Here is a 24,233-nt window from a genome sequence, read left to right on the forward strand (position 1 = left end):
CTCCTCTCTCTGCTCTGTCATTAATTCCAGCCTCTGCCATCCTGAAGTACAGTGAAGGATGACTGAGAAATCATTGCCCCTCTTCAGCTCTGTTATTGCACAAAATAGCAGCGCAATAATTTTTTGTCAATGTTTTACTCTAAAAGCTTTCTACGTCAGTTTTGAAAAGGAAGCAATAAAGCCCATTCAATGGTATGAATAAAAATCCTTTGAGGGTTAGGAGCAGAGCTTCTTTTCTTCAGCTGGTAATCAAATTGGAGCTAAAATGAAATTGAGTTTTCTTATGAAAATAGCCTTTGTTGCTGGGAAGGCTGGTAATTCATAAACAATAACCTGCTCTTTTGTGTGGATAATAATATATTCATGTTCTTTCAATAGGGTAAAAGCCAGACCTAGTGCATTATGGTACAGTAAAAATAGCAGAGGGGCTGGCTGGAAGGATCTTGAAGAAGTGGAGCGTTCGGGAGCTCTCCGTCCTGCACCCCTTGGAAAGGCACTCTGCTTTATCTCTGGGCTGCTTTCCTTGTTGATTTGCTGCTTCCACACAATATTTGGTTAATTGTGGATGGTCTCAAGCTGTGCTCATCGCTGGGAAGGCTGCTGCGGCTGCTGCCAGCCAGCCTGCGGCCACAGGGTGCGCGGCGGCGTTCGCAGGAGCGGCGGAACGCTGCTGAGGACAGGAGGTCCGGCGGGCCAGGGCGGTGCCTGGACGCAGAGCCTGGCAGGTAGGCTGGCGGTTCCCAGGAGTCTCGGGAAGGCATCCTTGGGCTGGGCCAGGGCAGCGCCAAGTGCTGAGGGGACACTTGCAGTGAATCTGCCCGGTCCTGGGGGTGGTGGTGAGGGGAGGGAGAGAGCCAGACCCGGGGCATTGAGGAAGAGGGTGTCTAGCTGTGAACTGCGGGGACTCGGACCTGGACCGCAAGTGGTCAAGCACAGGTGCTAAGCCAACATGGCAAGATGTTTTGAGGGGATGTTCTGTGATGTCTGCTGGCCACGGGGGCTGCGTTTGCCCTTGCAGCTGGGCTCTGGAGTCCTGGAGGATGGGGAGGTGCCTGCTGGTGCTAGGCACAGATGGCTTCTTTTGGTGAAATCTGTTTGCTGAACTTAACTTGGAAGTTCTGTGTGCAGGGTAACGTGCCGGGGGGATTCAGGTGGGGTAGACGTGACCCTACAGATGCCTCACCAACTGCTACTTGGGTAAAAGCAACTTGGATTCTCCCTCAAGTTGGCTGAAAGTTACATTCAGGGGATTGTAAAATGTGTGCTGTCCCACCCTAGGTAGACTATGAAAACAACCTTGTCATTCCTGTGCCCGTAGCCCCGTGCTGCGGCCAGTCTGTAAAGGGGGCTTCCTCCAGAGTCATGTTCTGTCCCCAGGTAGCAGGCTGCTGGAGCCTGATTGCCCCAGGCCGGCCGTGGACGTGAGGAGCCAGAGAAGGCAGGCTTTCTTCTGCCGAGTGCTCCCTGCTCCTGCCAGCCGCCCTTGTTGCCGTTCTAAGTCCCATTTTCTGGCTCTGAATTTAGTTCCATGGACAAACAAAAGAGGAAGCCTGAGCCGAAAACTCTGCGTGGGTGCTGGGGGTATGGCTGGCATGCCCGGGTGTCAGTCGCTCCTGCTGGGCGTGCCGTGTGGGGTGGAGGACTCCCCTCAGCCGCTGCCGGCTTGGCCGAATTCATTCTTGCTGAGGTCCATGGAAGGAGCACTTTCCCGGCTTAGCAAACTCCACTCTTGGCTCAGAACTGAGGGATGGAGGAGTGGACGTGAAGACCATGCGGTGTAGTGCTACGCTGGCAAACTTGGACAGCTTCTGGGGCAGTGGGCAGGGAGGGCTGGGCCTGCCTGGTGGAAATGGGCAAAAAAGTGGGAGTGAGGCCAGAGCAGTGTGTTTGCTCACGGATGCGGTGCAGGGTGTGCAGCGTGGAGTGCTGGCTTTGAGGCGTTTTTGAGGTGTTTTGGTGTTTTAATAATGAAATTACATGCTTGGCAAAGGGAACTTCTGCGGCTCAGGGGAGGCCGACAGTCGCGGCAACGGCTGTCATTACCCAATTAGTGAACGTGAGCCTCACGTTCCAGGCTCTGCTTAAACACCTCGGGTTCCCAGCGCCACCAACACTACCTGCATTGAAGTCTCTCAAAATGAGGATTCTAATTGTATATATTTTACTCTGCTGCAGTTATTATTCAGTGCTTTTCAGTATCACGAGCACCTTAATAAATTCTGATTTCAAAGCTATCTCAAGTTCATCTTGGAGGAAAACCAGGATTCATTTGGCTTTCATTATGCACTTTGTCAAAACCCCCCACAAGTTCCCTCTCCTGCTGACAGAGCTGCGTGCATGGCGGCTTTATTCTCATGATTCAAAAGAAAAGATTGCTAATTGTCAAAGAATTACCTTTCAACTTCACGTAATGGAAACTGCAAAGTTCGTGGAGCATTTTTTCTTTGGGAGAAGCGATGGAAACAGATTTCATTCAACATGGGAATTGTTGATCAGGTAGCACAGCCCAGCTTCCCCTGGAAATCACAGTTTCTTCTTCCTAACTCCTCGGGGGCCTGGGTGACGAGTGAGCCCCTCAACCGCAGGCTGCGTGAGAGCCCTGCTGGCTCCCCCTGGGGCATGAGGGAGCTGGGTCCTGACACCCATGCTAAGCCAGGCAGCTGAGCCCATTAGGCAGGAGGACCCTGGCCCTCGCTCCAGTCCCTGAGAAGAGAGAGCGCCAGCCATGCCCGCCGCCTCGTTCTCGAGGGCCAGGTGCCTCCCCGTCCTCCTCAGAGTAAGCCCCGTGCTTAGGTGATGGCCTCATGGTCATCTGGTCAGGACACCACCCTCCTCTGCACAGATGGGGGTTTAGACTGTGGGAGCATTTGACTCTGGTGGCCTTCAGACTGGAAGTCGAAGACGGCATCGCATGTAAGGTGAGCCTCGTCCACAAGATGGACACAGCGCTGTTGCTGGCGGGATGCTTTTGGCGCTGGGCATGTAGCCTGGGACCTCGCACTTGTTGGCAAGGACTCACCACTGGGCTCTGTGACCTTAAAGACCGTGAAGGTCTCTTCCTGTCCTCCCTGCTGGCCACTGAGGACCAGTCCCAGCTCACACCCTGGCCCTCACCCTGGTGAGGAAGGCACTCTCCCAGGCAGCTGGGCACGTCTGGCGACCATCTCTGCAGGGAGACAGGGAGCTGCCCTTTCCTTACTGAGAGACTCTAGTCCCCACAGTGCTGGGGTATGAACATAAACGATATGACCTGAGGACGTGGGGCACAAGGAGATATGTTGTGGTATGGGGACATGATGACATGGAGACAAGGGGATGGAAGGGCTTGGGGACATGTGCACACCAGTGGGCCGGGGGGACACAAGTGGACATGCCATGGCTTAGGATCATTATGTGGTTTGGGGACATGGAAGACACACTAGCAGGCAGAGGTTGGGACACGAGGGGACATGACATGGCTTGGGGGCAGGGAGGACACACCAACAGGTTGGGGTACAAAGGGATGTGGCCTGGCTGGGGACATGGTGTGAGCTGACAAGTAGGGTTGTCTGGGACCAGCAGGTGACCGGGAGCTCTCCTGGTGCTGGTGGCTTCTGTTCTAGCTCTGCTGCTGACAGCCCGTGCTCTGCAGCATCGCACCCTCTCTGGTCCAAGGCTCGCCTGTCTGGAGGCCGTCAGGTCCAACGCCTGCTGCCACCTCTGGGCTCCTGCCTGCTGTGGGGACCAAAGGGAACTGGGGCTTCTTGGGCTCTCTGAAGAAAGGGAACCAATTCCCCACCCGAAGAAGCTCCCATGGAGTCATGGTCATCTGTGACCCCTGACCACTCAGTGGGGCTGGCCTTGGGTCAAAGGGGAGGGCACCTGGGGCAAGGACAAGGCCTTCCTGGTGTGGACACCAGGCTCAAGGGGTCTGGTGGCTACTTCTGACAGGGCGGAGTGCTCTGACTTTGTTTCCTCCTGCGATTTGTTTAACTATAGCATCGAGCACCATGGGGGGGGCGAAGGAAAGGGCAGGGACTGCTCCGAGAAAAGCACTGCCTGCCCCTTGGCCTGTCCCCTTGGCCTGCCCCCTTGGCCTGTCCCCATGGCCTGCCCCCTTGGCCTGTCCCCATGGCCTGCCCCCTTGGCCTGTCCCCATGGGCCTGTCCCCATAGGCCTGCCCCCCTTGGCCTGCCCCCCTTGGCCTGTCCCCATGGGCCTGTCCCCATGGACCTGCCCCCTTGGCCTGTCCCCTAGGCCTGCCCCCTTGGCCTGCCCCCCTTGGCCTGTCCTCATGGGCCTGTCCCCTTGGCCTGTCCCCATGGGCCTATCCCCATTGGCCTGTCCCCATGGGCCTATCCCCATTGGCCTGTCCCCTAGGCCTGCCCCCTTGGCCTGCCCCCCTTGGCCTGCCCCCCTTGGCCTGTCCCCCTTGGCCTGTCCCCTTGGCCTGTCCCCCTTGGCCTGTCCCCCTTGGCCTGCCCCCCTTGGCCTGTCCCCCTTGGCCTGTCCCCTAGGCCTGCCCCCTTGGCCTGCCCCCTTGGCCTGCCCCCCTTGGCCTGCCCCCCTTGGCCTGCCCCCCTTGGCCTGTCCCCATGGGCCTGCCCCCTTGGCCTGCCCCAGCTTGCTCTTGGCGCGGCCTGGCAGGTAAGCTGTCTTTCCTGTGAAGCGCCAGGTGAGCTCGTGCTGCTGTGAGTTCATCCGCAGCCCCTCTGCGGGCGATTTCATTACCCTGGCTGAACCAGATCTCTTCTTCACAGGGATAAACTGGAAATAGTTGTGTGTGGCTGTGCGTTCTGTTTGTTAGGGAATCAGAATGCAGATGAAAACCAGCGACTTCCCGTCATTAGGAAAAGCTGAAAAAAGGAAGTTGGTACCAAATTGACGGTTGTATTTTAACACTAACAGCCAGTATCAACAATGGCTGAGGACATTTTGCAGGTAATTGTCTGTCAGAATCACATCAGTGCTTCTTTATTCCTGCTTTAACTCTGCCCTCCTTGACCTCCTCCTTTCTGAAACTTTGGGGCTGAGGTTAAATGCTTCTCAACTGCTCTGTGCAAATTGCATCTCCAAAGTTCACAGATTGGGCATGAAGCCTGTCACTGCTTTGACGATCTCCTTTTTCCTTGTGCTATTGAAAATCAGGAACTGATTTACGGATGATTGCTCCTTGTACACGGCCAGCACGTGTGATCTGCAAATCTCACCTTGTATTGTGTCCTCGTCCTGAGCACATATTTCATAAACTAATGCCTGAAGCTTCCTCTAGCTATTCTTAAAAAACACAGATTACTGAGAGATACCCCTGAAAAAGCCCCAGGTGACATTTTACCAGTTTTGATTTTGCCATATGTAGTTTATTAAGAATGCCATGCACCAGGGATTCGTCTACAAAGTAGAAAAGAATGATGACTTCTGTGTTCTTTGCAAAGTATAGGATAGATACTTAAAATTTCATTTCTTTTTGAGAAGTTACAATAATGTGTTAGAATATAATCGTTACATCAGAAATTCTGGCCCCTGGGAGAAAGTATTCAATGCGAGATGTTTTAGTCATTCTAGAAATACTGGGTGTGTATTTTTAACATGGAGAATATGATTATTTTCTGTGTTGTGGTTTTGATGTCATTTGTAATTGCTGTTTAAGAACTTGTGATCGTATTTATTTATGGAGGTAATTGTTGGAATTATTATCAGAGTTAACTTTCATTTTTTCCCACCAACCTTGAACTACGGCTAACCTTAATTTTAAAGTAAAATCATCGCATACTTTGTTATCCTTGGGGAATTGGTTCCATGAACCCCCAAAGGTACCCAAACCCTCAATGCTCAAGTCCCTACATTATCTGGTATAGGATTTGAACAGAAGGTGCACGCATGCTCCTGGATGCTTTAAGTCCCCGCCGCCCCCTCATGATTTATGACACACAGCACAATGTAAAGGCTGTGCAAGTGGTCGTCACACTGTGCTGTTAGGAAACAACAATAAAAAGGTCTGTACGTGTTCAGTAAGAGGGAATTTTATGGAAATACTCGTGCTGTGGGGCTGTCTGAATCTAGGGATGAGGGTTGGAGGACCAACTGCAGGCGGTAAAGGTCTCTTCTATCACATGAATCATCTATCCAGTTGGTCTTCTTAAATTATTATAGTTGAGTGCACACTAAACATTTTTGCTATTATCCTTAGCTTCGCAGCAAAGATGTTGAAATTGCGTAGTTAAAGGAAGAGGGCTGACTGAGGAGAACCCCGTGGCACCCCAAATGCAACATGAACACTGGGCAGGACTTTGATGCCATGCCCCGCCCAGTTTCTGTCAGTGTGCTCTTCTCTTCACCTGGGTCATTCTAGTTTCTTCAAAGTGGCTTATCACCTACCTTTGCATAAAGGAAGAATTTCCCCTCTTTTGGATTTTTTGTTATTTGAAACCACTTATCTTCTCTGTTCCTGGCACTAGCTATTTCTCTGGGCCTATGTCTGTCAGCTGAAAATAAGGAACGTAGGTATCTGTGCTCCTCCCTGGGCCCATTTAAATGCTCACTGTCTTGTTTTCATGACACTGTCGTGCACAGGTGCAACAACTAACAGCAGGACTCCAAGACACACAGTTGGGTTCTCATCCCTAGTAGTTGAGGGGTACAGAGTGAAAGCACTGGGGGCCCATGGGCTAGTCTGGAGTTTTGGTTGTAAACAAGCTAACACCCAGGCTCTGCCGTCTACCATGACCTAAGGCCTGGCTGGAACGGTGAATGCTCAGCTTCGAGGACTCCGCACAGGGCCTTCAGGTTCAGGCCAGCTGGCTCCAGCGTCCTGCCCCGTGCGTCTCGCCAGACAGCTGCCTCTGGCTCCTCTTTGGAAGCTGAGTCTGGGAATCAGCCCATGCCAGTCCTGGAAGGGCCTGCCGCCATGCAGGGTTCTGACGCCTGGCACCTAAAGTGTGCTAAGGACGTTCCTGTCTGAGCAGGCATGTCCCCCCCTTGTCTACCAGGCCAGGGCGGGTGTCCCTTTGCCCTGGTCTATGGATGGAGCAGCCCATGGTCTCCTGGATGACTGAAAACAGTGACCACGGGCTGTATCTCTACCGGGCAGGGCAGTCTTGATTTTACGGTTTATTTGCTCAGCTCATGGTAAGTACTGATCTGCTCCGGCCACTAGTCTCTCAAGTGGCAGTTGTTTGATCTTTCAAATAACTGGACATCACTGAACTTTAACTGCTAGCACACCACACCTGGAGAGTGGACACCACACCTGGAGAGTAGGAGTCCCTTCAGTGGTGGCACCAACAAACGATTAGAGAGAAATGATGGGCATGCGATCCTGAAGCCCCTCCATCTGGACCTACCCCTGGCTCTGCCACCTGAGCAAGTCCCCTGTCCCCCTGAGCCTTAGCTGAACTGGGGATGGAAATGGGAGACCCTAAGATCTCGCTCTCGGGGCTGAGGCTGAAAGCAGCTGATCCGCCTGCAGTATTGAGCCTGGGCTGTTTTCCAGTGCTGGCTGCCAGGGTCGCTGGGTCTCACGGATCCCAACAAGCGCTTTTTTGCATGTTGCTACCTTTGAAATCAGGACTCTTTCCACTGTGGTAGCTGCGATTCAATGAAAGATGATCATCCATCCAACTCTTCAACAACGAAATGACTCCTCAACTGCGGGATCTGTTGAATTTCTGAGAAGGCAAGGATACCTGAATTGAAAACCTTACCTTCTAGAATCCATGACCCTGAAATGCTCAGGTGAAGAGGAGCCAGGGAGTGGTCAGTGAGATTGGCAAGGTCGGGTCTCTAAGGCTGGGAGGCAGAGCAGGCAGAATGCAGCAGCAGGAAAACCCTACAATCACCAGCATGGCAGACCCTCGATGGCCGCCTTCTTCTGAAGGGGGAGGACTTTTGCTTTATGCCCTGGGCACAGACGGACTTTCTGGGAGGAAGACAATGTTCTTAAAGTCTTTCTTCCTTCCCTGGAGGTGACCAAGTCCACTCGGCATCTAGCACTGTGGTAAGACCAAACGGTTCTGAGTTTCCTGCCCCACGCCCAGCTTTCCTGAAGGCCCTCTGCCCCAGCTTCCAGACGCTCCGGCAGCCAGCCCAGGGGCCCAGCTCCGTGCCTTGGGCCTGGTCTTGTTTGAAGATGTGGTGCCCGAGTGCCAGCGGCATCCCTCGCCTTGCTGGACTTCTCAAGTTGTGTCCTGGGATTTCCCTCCACTCGGCACCAGTCAGAAAGGCCGTGTCCCTATTTCCCCCAGGAAGCTTGGTCTGGGGCTGGCCGATGGTTCCGTCTCCTAGGGCTGTCCTGGCCCATCAGAGAGCCCGGGGCCTTCCCTCCAGGGGTCTGCCGGGTGACGGGGGAAACTGGAGGGTGCTCAAGCACACAGTTCCTTCAGGAATGACTGACAGGTACTTGGTTTGTGACTCTTATCTGAGGACAGAAAATGGTGCCACCTGTTAATTTTGAGCAAGGTTCTGTGAGGTGTCCTACAAAGCTGGACCAAATCAGGGTGCATCTTCGTGGGGGACCTAGGCCTCTCGGATCCAGGGAGGAGAACTGGAGGAGACAGAACAGATGGGTCTCTCCTCATCCTGTCAGTGCCTCCAGGTTCCCCTGTGGACGTTCTCTGAATTTGACCTTTAAATAGGGCAGTCCGCAGCCTACGGTGGTTGGATTTGTGATTTCCACCTTCACACTGGGGCAGAGGCACCACCAACCCATACGACCTTTCTGTTTCTGCTCCCAACACACGGGGTGAGATGCAGATGGCTGTCCCACTGCACGCTGGCCTGGTGGTCCGAGCACAGCTAAGGTGGGCTGGCTCTGAGGAGGGGGCGGTAGGCCAGGCATGTCTGTCCATCCCTGAAAGGGACCTAAGTCCCTTGGACAGGAAATAAGCCACCTGGGGGACCTTCCAGTCACAGGGCGCTGTGCAAAAACGTGATCCCAGCTGTAGCCAGGAAGCTGTGCTGGCTCAGCGCCCCTGCACTGGGGGTCATTCACAAAATGATCATGTTCTGTGAAAACACACACGCTCACAGTCACACACATGGGTCTGTTGTGGCAAATAGCGTGGGAACTGCTGTGCCTACACACCACGAAGGTTCCTCAGGCTGGGCTCTGGCAGGAAAGGGCAAGAGGGGGCTTGGGGAGTGGAACTGTTGTGGGTGAGCCACGCCATGAACCAACCAGTATGCTGTGTTTTTCCACAGGGTCAGAATCCTGCCTCAGCTTCCTTCAATTTCAATTTCTGATATCTGTCACAAATCACACGTCACACTTCACACAGATATTTATATTGGTGTGTCATATGTGTGTATATGTGTATGTGTCAGAATATCTATGTAACATGTAAGTAAGTGCATATGTGCACATGTATACACATGAGATGAATCAGAAGGGCTAGGTGGCCACAGGGGTCAGGAGGCTGGACTGACAGCAGATGGGATGCAGAATCGCTGTAGGTGGTCAGATACGATGAGGAACTTTCCAGAGAACAGGTTCAGGATGCAAAGGTCTCAAGGCTCACGGACAGCGTGGTTGAGGCCAGGGTGCAGAGGGACTGCAGTTTGGGAAGTCAGCTTGGAGTGGGCCGTGCGTGGCCATCGTGGGCAGGAGAAGCTGGGGGACAGAGGTTCAGAGATCCGTCGCTGTGGTGACTTTCCTGAGCAAAGCTCCTGACTAGTGACCCCGTGTCCAGTCTGAGAGTGCCCCTCCACCTACGGACCTCAAGCGAGGGGGTTGCTACACTTGGTGGTCGGGTGCGACCAATGAGCTCACGGCCTGGTTTTTCTTACAGAAGTTGGATACGTGTGTTTATATACGTGCCTCTGATTAACTCCACGTCCTGGTTAGTTTGTGCCTTATGGTTGTGACAGGAAGATGGTGGTTCTTCACTTGTACAAACAAGGTGTTGAATCATTCCACCTCAGCACTCAAAATGGAGTTGCTTGTGGCAAACTACTGTTTTATAACATGAAGTCACTCAGGGTTCGGCACAGCCTGAGGACTGCTGTCCTACACACCATGGAGTCACTAGGGCAGGCACAGCCTGAGGACTGCTGTTCTACACACCATGGAGTCACTAGGGCAGGCACAGCCTGAGGACTGCTGTTCTACACACCATGGAGTCACTCAGGGCAGGCACAGCCTGAGGACTGCTGTCCTACACACCATGGAGTCACTAGGGCAGGCGCAGCCTGAGGACTGCTGTCCTACACACCATGGAGTCACTCAGGGCAGGCACAGCCTGAGGACTGCTGTCCTACACACCATGGAGTCACCAGGGCAGGCACAGCCTGAGGACTGCTGTCCTACACACCATGGAGTCACTAGGGCAGGTGCAGCCTGAGGACTCCTGTCCTACACACCATGGAGTCACTAGGGCAGGCACAGCCTGAGGACTGCTGTTCTACACACCATGGAGTCACTAGGGAAGGTGCAGCCTGAGGACTCCTGTCCTACACACCATGGAGTCACCAGGGCAGGCACAGCCTGAGGACTGCTGTTCTACACACCATGGAGTCACTAGGGCAGGTGCAGCCTGAGGACTCCTGTCCTACACACCATGGAGTCACTAGGGCAGGCACAGCCTGAGGACTGCTGTCCTACACACCATGGAGTCACTCAGGGCAGGCACAGCCTGAGGACTGCTGTCCTACACACCATGGAGTCACCAGGGCAGGCACAGCCTGAGGACTGCTGTCCTACACACCATGGAGTCACCAGGGCAGGCACAGCCTGAGGACTGCTGTCCTACACACCATGGAGTCACTAGGGCAGGCACAGCCTGAGGACTGCTGTCCTACACACCATGGAGTCACCGAGGGCAGGCACAGCCTGAGGACTGCTGTCCTACACACCATGGAGTCACTAGGACAGGCACAGCCTGAGGACTGCTGTCCTACACACCATGGAGTCACTAGGGCAGGCACAGCCTGAGGACTGCTGTCCTACACACCATGGAGTCACTAGGGCAGGCACAGCCTGAGGACTGCTGTCCTACACACCATGGAGTCACTAGGGCAGGCACAGCCTGAGGACTGCTGTCCTATACACCATGGAGTCACTCAGGGCAGGCACAGCCTGAGGACTGCTGTTCTACACACCATGGAGTCACTAGGGCAGGCGCAGCCTGAGGACTGCTGTCCTATACACCATGGAGTCACTCAGGGCAGGCACAGCCTGAGGACTGCTGTTCTACACACCATGGAGTCACTAGGGCAGGCGCAGCCTGAGGACTGCTGTCCTACACACCATGGAGTCACCAGGGCAGGCGCAGCCTGAGGACTGCTGTTCCACACACCATGGAGTCACCAGGGCAGGCACAGCCTGAGGACTGCTGTCCTACACACCATGGAGTCACTCAGGGCAGGCACAGCCTGAGGACTGCTGTCCTACACACCATGGAGTCACTAGAGCAGGCACAGCCTGAGGACTGCTGTTCTACACACCATGGAGTCACTAGGACAGGCACAGCCTGAGCACTGCTGTCCTACACACCATGGAGTCACTAGGGCTGGCACAGCCTGAGGACTGCTGTTCTACACACCATGGAGTCACTAGGGCAGGCACAGCCTGAGGACTGCTGTTCCACACACCATGGAGGCACTAGGGCAGGCACAGCCTGAGGACTGCTGTTCTACACACCATGGAGTCACTAGGGCAGGCACAGCCTGAGGACTGCTGTTCCACACACCATGGAGGCACTAGGGCAGGCACAGCCTGAGGACTGCTGTCCTACACACCATGGAGTCACTAGGGCAGGCACAGCCTGAGGACTGCTGTCCTACACACCATGGAGTCACTAGGGCAGGCACAGCCTGAGGACTGCTGTCCTACACACCATGGAGTCACTAGGGCAGGCACAGCCTGAGGACTGCTGTTCTACACACCATGGAGTCACTAGGGCAGGCACAGCCTGAGGACTGCTGTCCTACACACCATGGAGTCACTAGGGCAGGCACAGCCTGAGGACTGCTGTCCTACACACCATGGAGTCACTAGGGCAGGCACAGCCTGAGGACTGCTGTCCTACACACCATGGAGTCACTAGGGCAGGCACAGCCTGAGGACTGCTGTTCCACACACCATGGAGTCACTAGGGCAGGCACAGCCTGAGGACTGCTGTCCTACACACCATGGAGTCACTAGGGCAGGCACAGCCTGAGGACTGCTGTTCTACACACCATGGAGTCACTAGGGCAGGCACAGCCTGAGGACTGCTGTTCTACACACCATGGAGTCACTAGGGCAGGCACAGCCTGAGGACTGCTGTCCTACACACCATGGAGTCACTAGGGCAGGCACAGCCTGAGGACTGCTGTTCTACACACCATGGAGTCACTAGGGCAGGCACAGCCTGAGGACTGCTGTTCCACACACCATGGAGGCACTAGGGCAGGCACAGCCTGAGGACTGCTGTTCCACACACCATGGAGTCACTAGGGCAGGCACAGCCTGAGGACTGCTGTCCTACACACCATGGAGTCACTAGGGCAGGCACAGCCTGAGGACTGCTGTTCCACACACCATGGAGTCACTAGGGCAGGCACAGCCTGAGGACTGCTGTTCCACACACCATGGAGTCACTAGGGCAGGCACAGCCTGAGGACTGCTGTCCTACACACCATGGAGTCACTAGGGCAGGCACAGCCTGAGGACTGCTGTTCCACACACCATGGAGTCACTAGGGCAGGCACAGCCTGAGGACTGCTGTTCCACACACCATGGAGTCACTAGGGCAGGCACAGCCTGAGGACTGCTGTCCTACACACCATGGAGTCACTCAGGGCAGGCACAGCCTGAGGACTGCTGTTCTACACACCATGGAGTCACTAGGGCAGGCACAGCCTGAGGACTGCTGTTCTACACACCATGGAGTCACTAGGGCAGGCGCAGCCTGAGGACTGCTGTCCTACACACCATGGAGTCACTAGGGCAGGCGCAGCCTGAGGACTGCTGTTCTACACACCATGGAGTCACTAGGGCAGGTGCAGCCTGAGGACTGCTGTCCTACACACCATGGAGTCACTAGGACAGGCGCAGCCTGAGGACTGCTGTCCTACACACCATGGAGTCACTAGGGCAGGCACAGCCTGAGGACTGCTGTTCCACACACCATGGAGTCACTAGGGCAGGCACAGCCTGAGGACTGCTGTCCTACACACCATGGAGTCACTAGGGCAGGCGCAGCCTGAGGACTGCTGTTCTACACACCATGGAGTCACCAGGGCAGACACAGCCTGAGGACTGCTGTCCTACACACCATGGAGTCACTAGGGCAGGCACAGCCTGAGGACTGCTGTCCTACACACCATGGAGTCACTAGGGCAGGCGCAGCCTGAGGACTGCTGTTCTACACACCATGGAGTCACTCAGGACAGGCGCAGCCTGAGGACTGCTGTTCTACACACCATGGAGTCACTAGGGCAGGCACAGCCTGAGGACTGCTGTCCTACACACCATGGAGTCACTAGGGCAGGCACAGCCTGAGGACTGCTGTCCTACACACCATGGAGTCACCAGGGCAGGCGCAGCCTGAGGACTGCTGTTCTACACACCATGGAGTCACTAGGACAGGCACAGCCTGAGGACTGCTGTCCTACACACCATGGAGTCACTAGGGCAGGTACAGCCTGAGGACTGCTGTTCCACACACCATGGAGTCACCAGGGCAGGCGCAGCCTTAGGACTGCTGTTCCACACACCATGGAGTCACCAGGGCAGGCACAGCCTGAGGACTGCTGTCCTACACACCATGGAGTCACTAGGGCAGGCACAGCCTGAGGACTGCTGTCCTACACACCATGGAGTCACTAGGGCAGGCACAGCCTGAGGACTGCTGTTCTACACACCATGGAGTCACTCAGGACAGGCGCAGCCTGAGGACTGCTGTTCTACACACCATGGAGTCACTAGGGCAGGCACAGCCTGAGGACTGCTGTCCTACACACCATGGAGTCACTAGGGCAGGCACAGCCTGAGGACTGCTGTCCTACACACCATGGAGTCACTAGGGCAGGCACAGCCTGAGGACTGCTGTCCTACACACCATGGAGTCACCAGGGCAGGCACAGCCTGAGGACTGCTGTTCTACACACCATGGAGTCACTCAGGACAGGCGCAGCCTGAGGACTGCTGTTCTACACACCATGGAGTCACTAGGGCAGGCACAGCCTGAGGACTGCTGTCCTACACACCATGGAGTCACCAGGGCAGGCGCAGCCTGAGGACTGCTGTTCTACACACCATGGAGTCACTAGGACAGGCACAGCCTTAGGACTGCTGTTCCACACACCATGGAGTCACCAGGGCAGGTGCAGCCTGAGGACTGCTGTTCCACACACCATGGAGTCACTAGGGCAGGCGCAGCCTGAGGACTGCTGTCCTACACACCATGGAGTCACTAGGGCAGGCGCAGCCTGAGGACTGCTGTCCTACACACCATGGAGTCACTAGGGCAGGCACAGCCTGAGGACTGCTGTCCTACACACCATGGAGTCACTAGGGCAGGCGCAGCCTGAGGACTGCTGTCCTACACACCATGGAGTCACTAGGGCTGGCACAGCCTGAGGACTGCTGTTCTACACACCATGGAGTCACTAGGGCAGGCACAGCCTGAGGACTGCTGTTCCACACACCATGGAGTCACTAGGGCAGGCACAGCCTGAGGACTGCTGTCCTACACACCATGGAGTCACTAGGGCAGGCACAGCCTGAGGACTGCTGTTCCACACACCATGGAGTCACTAGGGCAGGCACAGCCTGAGGACTGCTGTCCTACACACCATGGAGTCACTAGGGCAGGCACAGCCTGAGGACTGCTGTTCCACACACCATGGAGTCACTAGGGCAGGCACAGCCTGAGGACTGCTGTTCCACACACCATGGAGTCACTAGGGCAGGCACAGCCTGAGGACTGCTGTCCTACACACCATGGAGTCACTAGGGCAGGCACAGCCTGAGGACTGCTGTTCCACACACCATGGAGTCACTAGGGCAGGCACAGCCTGAGGACTGCTGTTCCACACACCATGGAGTCACTAGGGCAGGCACAGCCTGAGGACTGCTGTCCTACACACCATGGAGTCACTCAGGGCAGGCACAGCCTGAGGACTGCTGTTCTACACACCATGGAGTCACTAGGGCAGGCACAGCCTGAGGACTGCTGTTCTACACACCATGGAGTCACTAGGGCAGGCGCAGCCTGAGGACTGCTGTCCTACACACCATGGAGTCACTAGGGCAGGCGCAGCCTGAGGACTGCTGTTCTACACACCATGGAGTCACTAGGGCAGGTGCAGCCTGAGGACTGCTGTCCTACACACCATGGAGTCACTAGGACAGGCACAGCCTGAGGACTGCTGTCCTACACACCATGGAGTCACTAGGGCAGGCACAGCCTGAGGACTGCTGTTCCACACACCATGGAGTCACTAGGGCAGGCACAGCCTGAGGACTGCTGTCCTACACACCATGGAGTCACTAGGGCAGGCGCAGCCTGAGGACTGCTGTTCTACACACCATGGAGTCACCAGGGCAGACACAGCCTGAGGACTGCTGTCCTACACACCATGGAGTCACTAGGGCAGGCACAGCCTGAGGACTGCTGTCCTACACACCATGGAGTCACTAGGGCAGGCGCAGCCTGAGGACTGCTGTTCTACACACCATGGAGTCACTCAGGACAGGCGCAGCCTGAGGACTGCTGTTCTACACACCATGGAGTCACTAGGGCAGGCACAGCCTGAGGACTGCTGTCCTACACACCATGGAGTCACTAGGGCAGGCACAGCCTGAGGACTGCTGTCCTACACACCATGGAGTCACCAGGGCAGGCGCAGCCTGAGGACTGCTGTTCTACACACCATGGAGTCACTAGGACAGGCACAGCCTGAGGACTGCTGTCCTACACACCATGGAGTCACTAGGGCAGGTACAGCCTGAGGACTGCTGTTCCACACACCATGGAGTCACCAGGGCAGGCGCAGCCTTAGGACTGCTGTTCCACACACCATGGAGTCACCAGGGCAGGCACAGCCTGAGGACTGCTGTCCTACACACCATGGAGTCACTAGGGCAGGCACAGCCTGAGGACTGCTGTCCTACACACCATGGAGTCACTAGGGCAGGCACAGCCTGAGGACTGCTGTCCTACACACCATGGAGTCACCAGGGCAGGCACAGCCTGAGGACTGCTGTTCTACACACCATGGAGTCACTCAGGACAGGCGCAGCCTGAGGACTGCTGTTCTACACACCATGGAGTCACTAGGGCAGGCACAGCCTGAGGACTGCTGTCCTACACACCATGGAGTCACCAGGGCAGGCGCAGCCTGAGGACTGCTGTTCTACACACCATGGAGTCACTAGGACAGGCACAGCCTTAGGACTGCTGTTCCACACACCATGGAGTCACCAGGGCAGGTGCAGCCTGAGGACTGCTGTTCCACACACCATGGAGTCACTAGGGCAGGCGCAGCCTGAGGACTGCTGTCCTACACACCATGGAGTCACTAGGGCAGGCGCAGCCTGAGGACTGCTGTCCTACACACCATGGAGTCACTAGGGCAGGCACAGCCTGAGGACTGCTGTCCTACACACCATGGAGTCACTAGGGCAGGCGCAGCCTGAGGACTGCTGTCCTACACACCATGGAGTCACTAGGGCAGGCGCAGCCTGAGGACTGCTGTCCTACACACCATGGAGTCACTAGGGCAGGCGCAGCCTGAGGACTGCTGTCCTACACACCATGGAGTCACTAGGGCAGGTGCAGCCTGAGGACTGCTGTCCTACACACCATGGAGTCACTAGGGCAGGCACAGCCTGAGGACTGCTGTCCTACACACCATGGAGTCACTAGGGCAGGCACAGCCTGAGGACTGCTGTCCTACACACCATGGAGTCACTAGGGCAGGCGCAGCCTGAGGACTGCTGTTCTACACACCATGGAGTCACTCAGGACAGGCGCAGCCTGAGGACTGCTGTTCTACACACCATGGAGTCACTAGGGCAGGCACAGCCTGAGGACTGCTGTCCTACACACCATGGAGTCACTAGGGCAGGCACAGCCTGAGGACTGCTGTCCTACACACCATGGAGTCACCAGGGCAGGCGCAGCCTGAGGACTGCTGTTCTACACACCATGGAGTCACTCAGGACAGGCGCAGCCTGAGGACTGCTGTTCTACACACCATGGAGTCACTAGGGCAGGCACAGCCTGAGGACTGCTGTTCTACACACCATGGAGTCACTAGGGCAGGCACAGCCTGAGGACTGCTGTTCTATACACCATGGAGTCACCAGGGCAGGCACAGCCTGAGGACTGCTGTTCCACACACCATGGAGTCACTAGGACAGGCACAGCCTGAGGACTGCTGTTCCACACACCATGGAGTCACTACATAAAAAAATAAATAGAAAAATAATAAAAATCACCCACTGTGGGAGTGTAGCTCAGTGGCAGAAGGGTTGCCTACCCTTGGGTTCCATCTCCAGGAACATGCACACGTATGTACACACACACTTCACCCTGTGCATGTTGTATTCATATCTAATGTGTAATTAATTTTGGCCTAAATCCGTTTGCTTTCTCATGAGAAATGTAAGAAAACACCGGAACTTATCACAGTGCTAGTGAGTAGAGATTCTGTGGGTCATTCTCAGCTGGGATTTCCTAGATGATGGCTGGCACGTGAGTTGGCAGTGGAGCTGTCTCTGACGAGGCTTTGTCTCTGATGGGCAGGCATCCTTAGAGCCAGGGAGCACCTCGCCTGTGTGACAGGGTGTGAGGTGGCAGCCCCTCCTGTCCCAGCCAGGAGGAAAGCGTCCTCACCCTTGACAAGCCGGAGTGCTACCCTCAGAGCTTCGTTCCTCTGGCGTGGCGCTGGCCTGCTCCTCGGTCTGGGTGTGTCCTGCCTGGGTGCTGTGCTGTGGATGTGGGCGGTGACGGCCAGGAGCCATTCACTCCCTCTGCATTTGATGGACATGAGTTTCTCAGATGGCCGGTCCCTCAGCTCTGAAGTGTCTCTAGGAGGGAGGGATGGGGAGTCCTGCCAGAGCAGCTTCCTGTCCCCTGGGGACTCGTGGCCTGTTGCCTGCCGCCACCCTGATCTGTGAGTGGTACTGGGGTACGACGTGACCTTGGCCCGAGTATTGCTACTCACATCCTGTGTCATCTGGGCTCAAGGGTGGAAGGTCATGGCCATTACCATCAGCTGTGGCTCAAACTCCACTGGGAGTCATACTTGCTGAAGGCTCACTTTCGAGTCTCTCTGGGGTGTGTTCCATGCACAATTCATATCTGCCACTCAGCGTCCCCAGCTGGAACTCTGCAGCTTTTTCCCATGTGACCTAGCCAAGTTTGGGGGGGTTGGGGTGGGAGGGGGCCTGGGGATCAAGGTGGCCGCAGCTGGCCACACAAGTGCTTGGGGATGTGGCCAAGGCTTCCTCCTGAGATGTGCTGGGGAGACACCCCGTGGAGCTTGGGTATGCCCTGGCCCTCCCGAGTTGCCCTTAGGAACATGGGAACTTTCCGTGAAGTCGTTGGAATGTGCTTTGGCCAGTGAGCTCCAGTCTGTGTCTCCATCTGCAAAGCTACAGGAAGAATCGGAAGCAGGAGGTTGGGATCGAGTTCCGGTCATGCTGCCTTCTAGTGTTGGACAGTAGTGTGGCCCTGGCCTCGTTTACTCTGCCCACGACACCCTGGTCAGTTATGGAGGAGACCTGTGGGAAGGACTTGGAAAAGCAAGGGGCAAGGGTAGGGGATTTCACAGAGGAAGGGGACGCCATGGTCCTGTGCCTGGCAGCAGAGGAAGGTGGAGGCCAGTCGTGGGGGGGTGGGGGCCTGGGGAGGCCTGCGGTAGGTTGGGCCTTACAGGGTACCACACACAGAGGGAGGCTGCCCTTGGATCTGTGCCTGCCCAGGTCAGGAGTGACGCTTGGGACAGGAGGGCAGGACCTGGGGACTGCTTTGGAGGGACGAGCGTGGGACTCTGCCACTGGGGCATGTGTGTGTGGCCTTTTCTAATGGGTCGAACTGTGCCAGCTGTCTGAGGCACTGTCCTGATGGCCCATGTGTCCCAGCCTCCCAGGGTCGCTCTGCACACAGGGAGGGCTTCTCGCAGCCTGCTCTTCCAGCCACCCCAGGATGGCCTGCTGCACACCAGTGTGTCCCAGGAGCTCTGCAGAGCACGTGGCGATGATGCTCAGGCTCGGGATGGGTGTCTGTCCCCACCCTTTTCTCAAGACTCCTGCCTCTGGGCCCCCAGCCCTGTGGAAGGCAGTCCAGCTGCTCCTAGGCCTTGCCTGTGTGCCCTAGATCTGGGGCCTGTGGCTTACTTTTGGAAAGGGTGTGAACAGCGTGCAAAGGCATCAGGCTGACGGCTCTACTGGAGGCCCCGGGAGTTGATGGATCCACTCTGCAGGTGCGAAGCAGGATCCTGAAGATCCAGGAGGAGCAAGATCCCCAGGCCCCTCTGCCGTGCCCTCAGGCTGTGCTGGCCAGCACATGGTGGGTCCTCCTTCGCCTGGCCTCACCCTCGGCCTCTACCTCCCACTAGCTACAGTTGCCCCTTAGCTCTCAGCAAGGGAAACAAATTGAAAGTAGGTTGAGCAGAACATCCAGTCTTTCCCACAGCCATGCAGTCTGGCTAGATCACATTCCAGACTCGACACAGCAGCCTCCTCTCACAGGAAGGACAGGGCAGGTGCGGAGCCAGGCGAGGGGCAGACGTCCCGCCGCCTCCTTCCTCTGTCTGAGCCCCAGCTTTCCCTCTCGGGTTGTTTGAGAGCTGGGGAGGTGGGAAGGGGGACCGCAAGGTGGGTGTGAGTCCACAGCCAAGGCTTCCCAGCGCCACTTCCCTCTGCCCTGCCGCCGCCGATGCTGACCTTGTGGAGGCCTGTGCTCGTGTGTGGGTGGACGGGGCATCTGGGTAGCTGTCCCTCTTCCCTGGAAGGAAGTCTCTCCTGACATCCCAGTCTGTGTGTAGAGGAGCACATGGGACCCCTGCTCTCTGGTGAGCCAGGAGCCCAGGACCATGGGGTGGGGTCTGACCTGTGAGGTCCCCAGGGCTGGCCGCTCACATGGCCTGGATCCTGCTAGCCTCAGGAGCCACCGACCCCTTGCTAGGCCCCAGAGGGCAGAGGGTGCTGTTGTCTTCACCTCGCTTTTATCCTAGGTGATGCACAGGGGTACGGCAGCAGGACGCTGGGCAGCAGGACACTTTGCAGCAGGGGTAGATGAGCCAGCCCTGGGGCTCGCGATGCCCCTCTTTCCCCCACATGGCCCCTGACGGCCACAGAGGGGCGCCGCCCACGCTGGCTGGCCCAGACCCCTCCTGTCTTAGTTCCTGAAGTTTCTTGCCGGAATATGGTTTCCCGGTCAGGGAACCATCTGCCGGAATATGGCTGGCTGGGCAAAATAACGGGGGGGGGTGACGAATAACTTGTGTACGTTGATACAGCAGGAGTAGGAGCCGTTTATTGCAGGACAGGAGCAGTATTTATACATTCCACACAGCTTATCTAATTTACATCAGTCAACCAATAAGGAATCTCCACACTTAATGGCTTGTTTTTGTTACTTCTCAAACCACTCCCTCTGGCATTTTGCCAGGCACCATCCAGACTTGTTTACGAACTCTAACATTCCCCTGGCAAAATGCCAGGTGTTATTTTGACTTGTTTACAGACTCTAACATTTCCCCCTTTTGTTTAATTTAAATAAGGACCATAGTGGTTTTTACACAAACACCATAAATAACCTGCTACAAACAGAAAGGGAGGATACAAAATGCCACAATACCAAGCCAATTGATGGCTCCATGCAAGAAGCCCTTGGAAAAATTATACCAGTAAAGACACTGTTAGCAAAGATACCGAGTTACAATTTGTTATAGATTACAGTTTGTTATCTCAGTCCAGGTAAAGCAGTGTCTCAATAGATTAACTCACAGTCCAGGTAAATCACAGTCCAGGTAAGTTCTGCAGACAGCTAGCTTTAATCACAGTCCAGGTAAGTTCTGCAGGCAGCTAGCTTGATTCGAAGTCTCGTCCGTTTCTCAGCCGAAGTTTTGTCCGGGTCTCAGCAACACTGGAAATTCTTCCACCTTCGTCTTCACTGGCTCGAAGGCAGGAACGCCGGATGGCTAAAGAAAATCCTGTAGTATTCCAGCAGGCACTAAGAAAACAACCTTCTGAACAATTTAGTACATTATCTCAAGGTTTTTTACATTTGAAATAGGCCTTAATGGTGCTCATTACTCATCAGCCTCCAGGTGTGGGAGAACCATTGTAGCTTAGTTATTGGCATTGAAAATGAGCAAACATCAGGGACGCTGGTAGCGTCTTCTGCTGGCTGTAGCATCCGGGTAGCCCCAGATCGCCCTGGGGAGTGTCCCGGACTCAAACTGCTACTGGGCACAGGGAGCAAGAGCCTGCGAGACTGTGCCTCCAGGTCAGGTCTAGATTTGGGCTCGCAGCAGTGGAAGAGCCAGCTCCCCGGCCACGAGGCCGGGAAGAGCCAGTTGCCGCCGCCTCTTGGAAAATCCTTGCTGCACTGTGACTGGCTTGCACACTCGGCAGCCGCCTCTCCGCTTCACGCACCCTCCGGTAACGAAAAGTATTTAGTAATAGCCTTTTGATGCAACTTTTTTCCTGATAATCCTTCTTCTTCTGAACTTTCTTTTTCTTTCTGACTAGAGTTCTTGGGCTTTTATCAACACATGCCCTAACTATTCTTGGTTCCACTGGGGTGCCTCCTTCCCTTAGTAATTTACTTCTCACCCCTTCCATATTTTCATCACAAAAACAATACAATACACTGAGACAAAACAAGACACAAACATACTGTATCAATCTTCTCCATTTTCTCGAAATGGCCATTTTTCCTCTCGCCCTATCTGCCTAGGGACGAGCAGATTTGCTCCCGTCCTATCTATGGACTGGCAGCTTTTATTCGTCACTTACCCCCGAGTGTCCCGGGGCTCCCCGTAACGGGCCACCATCTGTAGAAGGCCGGCTGGCTGCAGCAAAATAACGGGGGGGGTGACGAATAACTTGTGTACGTTGATACAGCAGGAGTGGGAGCCGTTTATTGCAGGACAGGAGCAGTATTTATACATTCCACACAGCTTATCTAATTAGCATAAACTAGATACATCAGTCAACCAATAAGGAATCTCCACACTTAATGGCTTGTTTTTGTTACTTCTCAAACCACTCCCTCTGGCATTTTGCCAGGCACCATCCAGACTTGTTTACGAACTCTAACATTCCCCTGGCAAAATGCCAGGTGTTATTTTTGACTTGTTTACAGACTCTAACAGTTTCTCATAACAGATTTTGGCCGGGGAGTCTGGAGGGCCCCTGCCTCTGACAGCACTCTCACGCCCTTTCCAGAGCCCTTCCCTGGTCTCCACTTCAGGGAGCACTTGGGGGGTCAGGGAAACGGCGGGGGAAACCGAGGCGGCTCTGGGGGTGAGGCCAGGTGTGGCAGCAGTTCTGGCCTTGCTGGGTGGGTGGCCACTCACCAGCAGCGCAAGGGTCTTCAGGGAGATTGGGGTCAAGCCAGGCGCCACCTGTGGAAAGGGATCTATCGTCAGGGAGTTTGGTTTCCTCATTTAAAAAAGTTGAAGACCACCTGCTCTGCATGCCTCATTGTCTGTGTGGGGCCCCCACAACAATGGTCTGGGGGTGAAGGCACCGCAGAGCCGGCGCTGTGGGAGATGCCGGGGAGGGACCCTAGCAGGCCAGGCAGGCTCAGCTCCGCTGGGGCGCGTGTCCTGGGCGTGTTCCGTCGTGTGGACACTGAGGAGTTGACCCCGTTCTTTGTGCAGTCTGTATCTGCAAACCTGCCTGCTCCCTAAGATCACTTTTAACTCCTAAGTCAGTATTGGCAGAGGCTTGAAGACGCCCTCAGAGCCGCAGAGGATCGAGTCCCTGCTCCCAGCTGAGGCTGAACAAGGCCACCAGCTGCCCTCTCATCTCAGCTCTCAGGCCACACACGTGTCCTTTCCGTGGCCACTTAGTGCCACTCTCCCCTTTTCTGCTTTTCACTGGCCCTGGGCATCCTGCTGAAGGGCTCTCTAGTGGCCCGGCCACCAGGAGCCGACGAGCTGCACAGTCAGATGAGCTCCGCCCCCTCCAGGCCCAAGTGCAGGGCTGTGTTCAGCACTAGGAGCCGTCTATGCTGAGGTCCCTCGGTGTCCACGGGGGCAGCTCCAGGACCCCTGTAGGCCACAGACTCCCCGAGGCTCAGGTCCCTCAAGAGCCTGTGCCCTGCCTTTGCACACAACTGTGCAGTCCTCCTGCGAGCCGCTGTCTTCCTGGGTGGCCTCGAATGCACTGTGCGGTCAGTGGTCATGAGTGCGGCGAGGGCTGAGTGACGAGGACACCACCGTGTCCAGTACAGGCACTAGGTTTTCCCAAATGTTTTCAATCCTGAGATGGTTGAATCTGCAGAAGGAGGACCCAAAGGTAAGGAGAGCTGCTCGCGTGAGAAGTCCTTGGGCAGAGATGCACAGAACAAGGCTACAAGTGACCAGCTGCTGGGATGTGACCAGCTGCTGGTAGGACTGCAAACTCCTGAATGATGAGGTCAGTCCTGGGTGAGTGCCCCTGACCCGGAGGACCCTCAGAGGATCGAACTATATCCGATTCTGTATTTAAATCTATTATTATAAACACATTTTGTTATTGCATTTATCATGTATTCTGGCTCTACAGAAACCAACGTCACATAAAAGTCTATTCTGAGCAGCTGCCTTCTGCCTTCAGCTGTGCCCTGCTCCCTCCAGCTGCCAGGCTCATGTGATTTGTGCTCTTTGTGGAAGTTTCTGGGGGATAGGAGCATCCTTCTTGGGTACTGTCCACTGCAATGGCCCCTGGCAGCAGTGACCCCTGAGCACGGAATCTGTGGTTCCTGGGCTTGAGAACTGAACTGAGTGGCCACACAGGCCAGTGGCCACTGTGCTCAGTGTGGTCCTGAGTACTGGGTGGCGTGTCTGTGGAATCCACAGGAGCATCTTGGTCTCCCAGGAGCACACCCGTGATCTGAGGGATGAGCTCGGGCTCGGGGACGAGTTGGGGACAGGAGTGCTGGCCACGGAGCAGGGCTGACGTGGGGCAGGCTGTCTGCAGCTGGTTCACCCGTCTCCACTTCCCCTGTGGGGGTGTGGGGCGTTTTCTCTGGCCCTGGTGGGGAGGGGCGGCTGTGCTCTGCTCCCCACACTGTGGATGGCCACTAATGCCCAGCATGCCCGTCCTT

The sequence above is a fragment of the Marmota flaviventris genome, chromosome 4, assembly GCF_047511675.1.
Source record: "Marmota flaviventris isolate mMarFla1 chromosome 4, mMarFla1.hap1, whole genome shotgun sequence".
Classification (NCBI taxonomy): domain Eukaryota; kingdom Metazoa; phylum Chordata; class Mammalia; order Rodentia; family Sciuridae; genus Marmota; species Marmota flaviventris.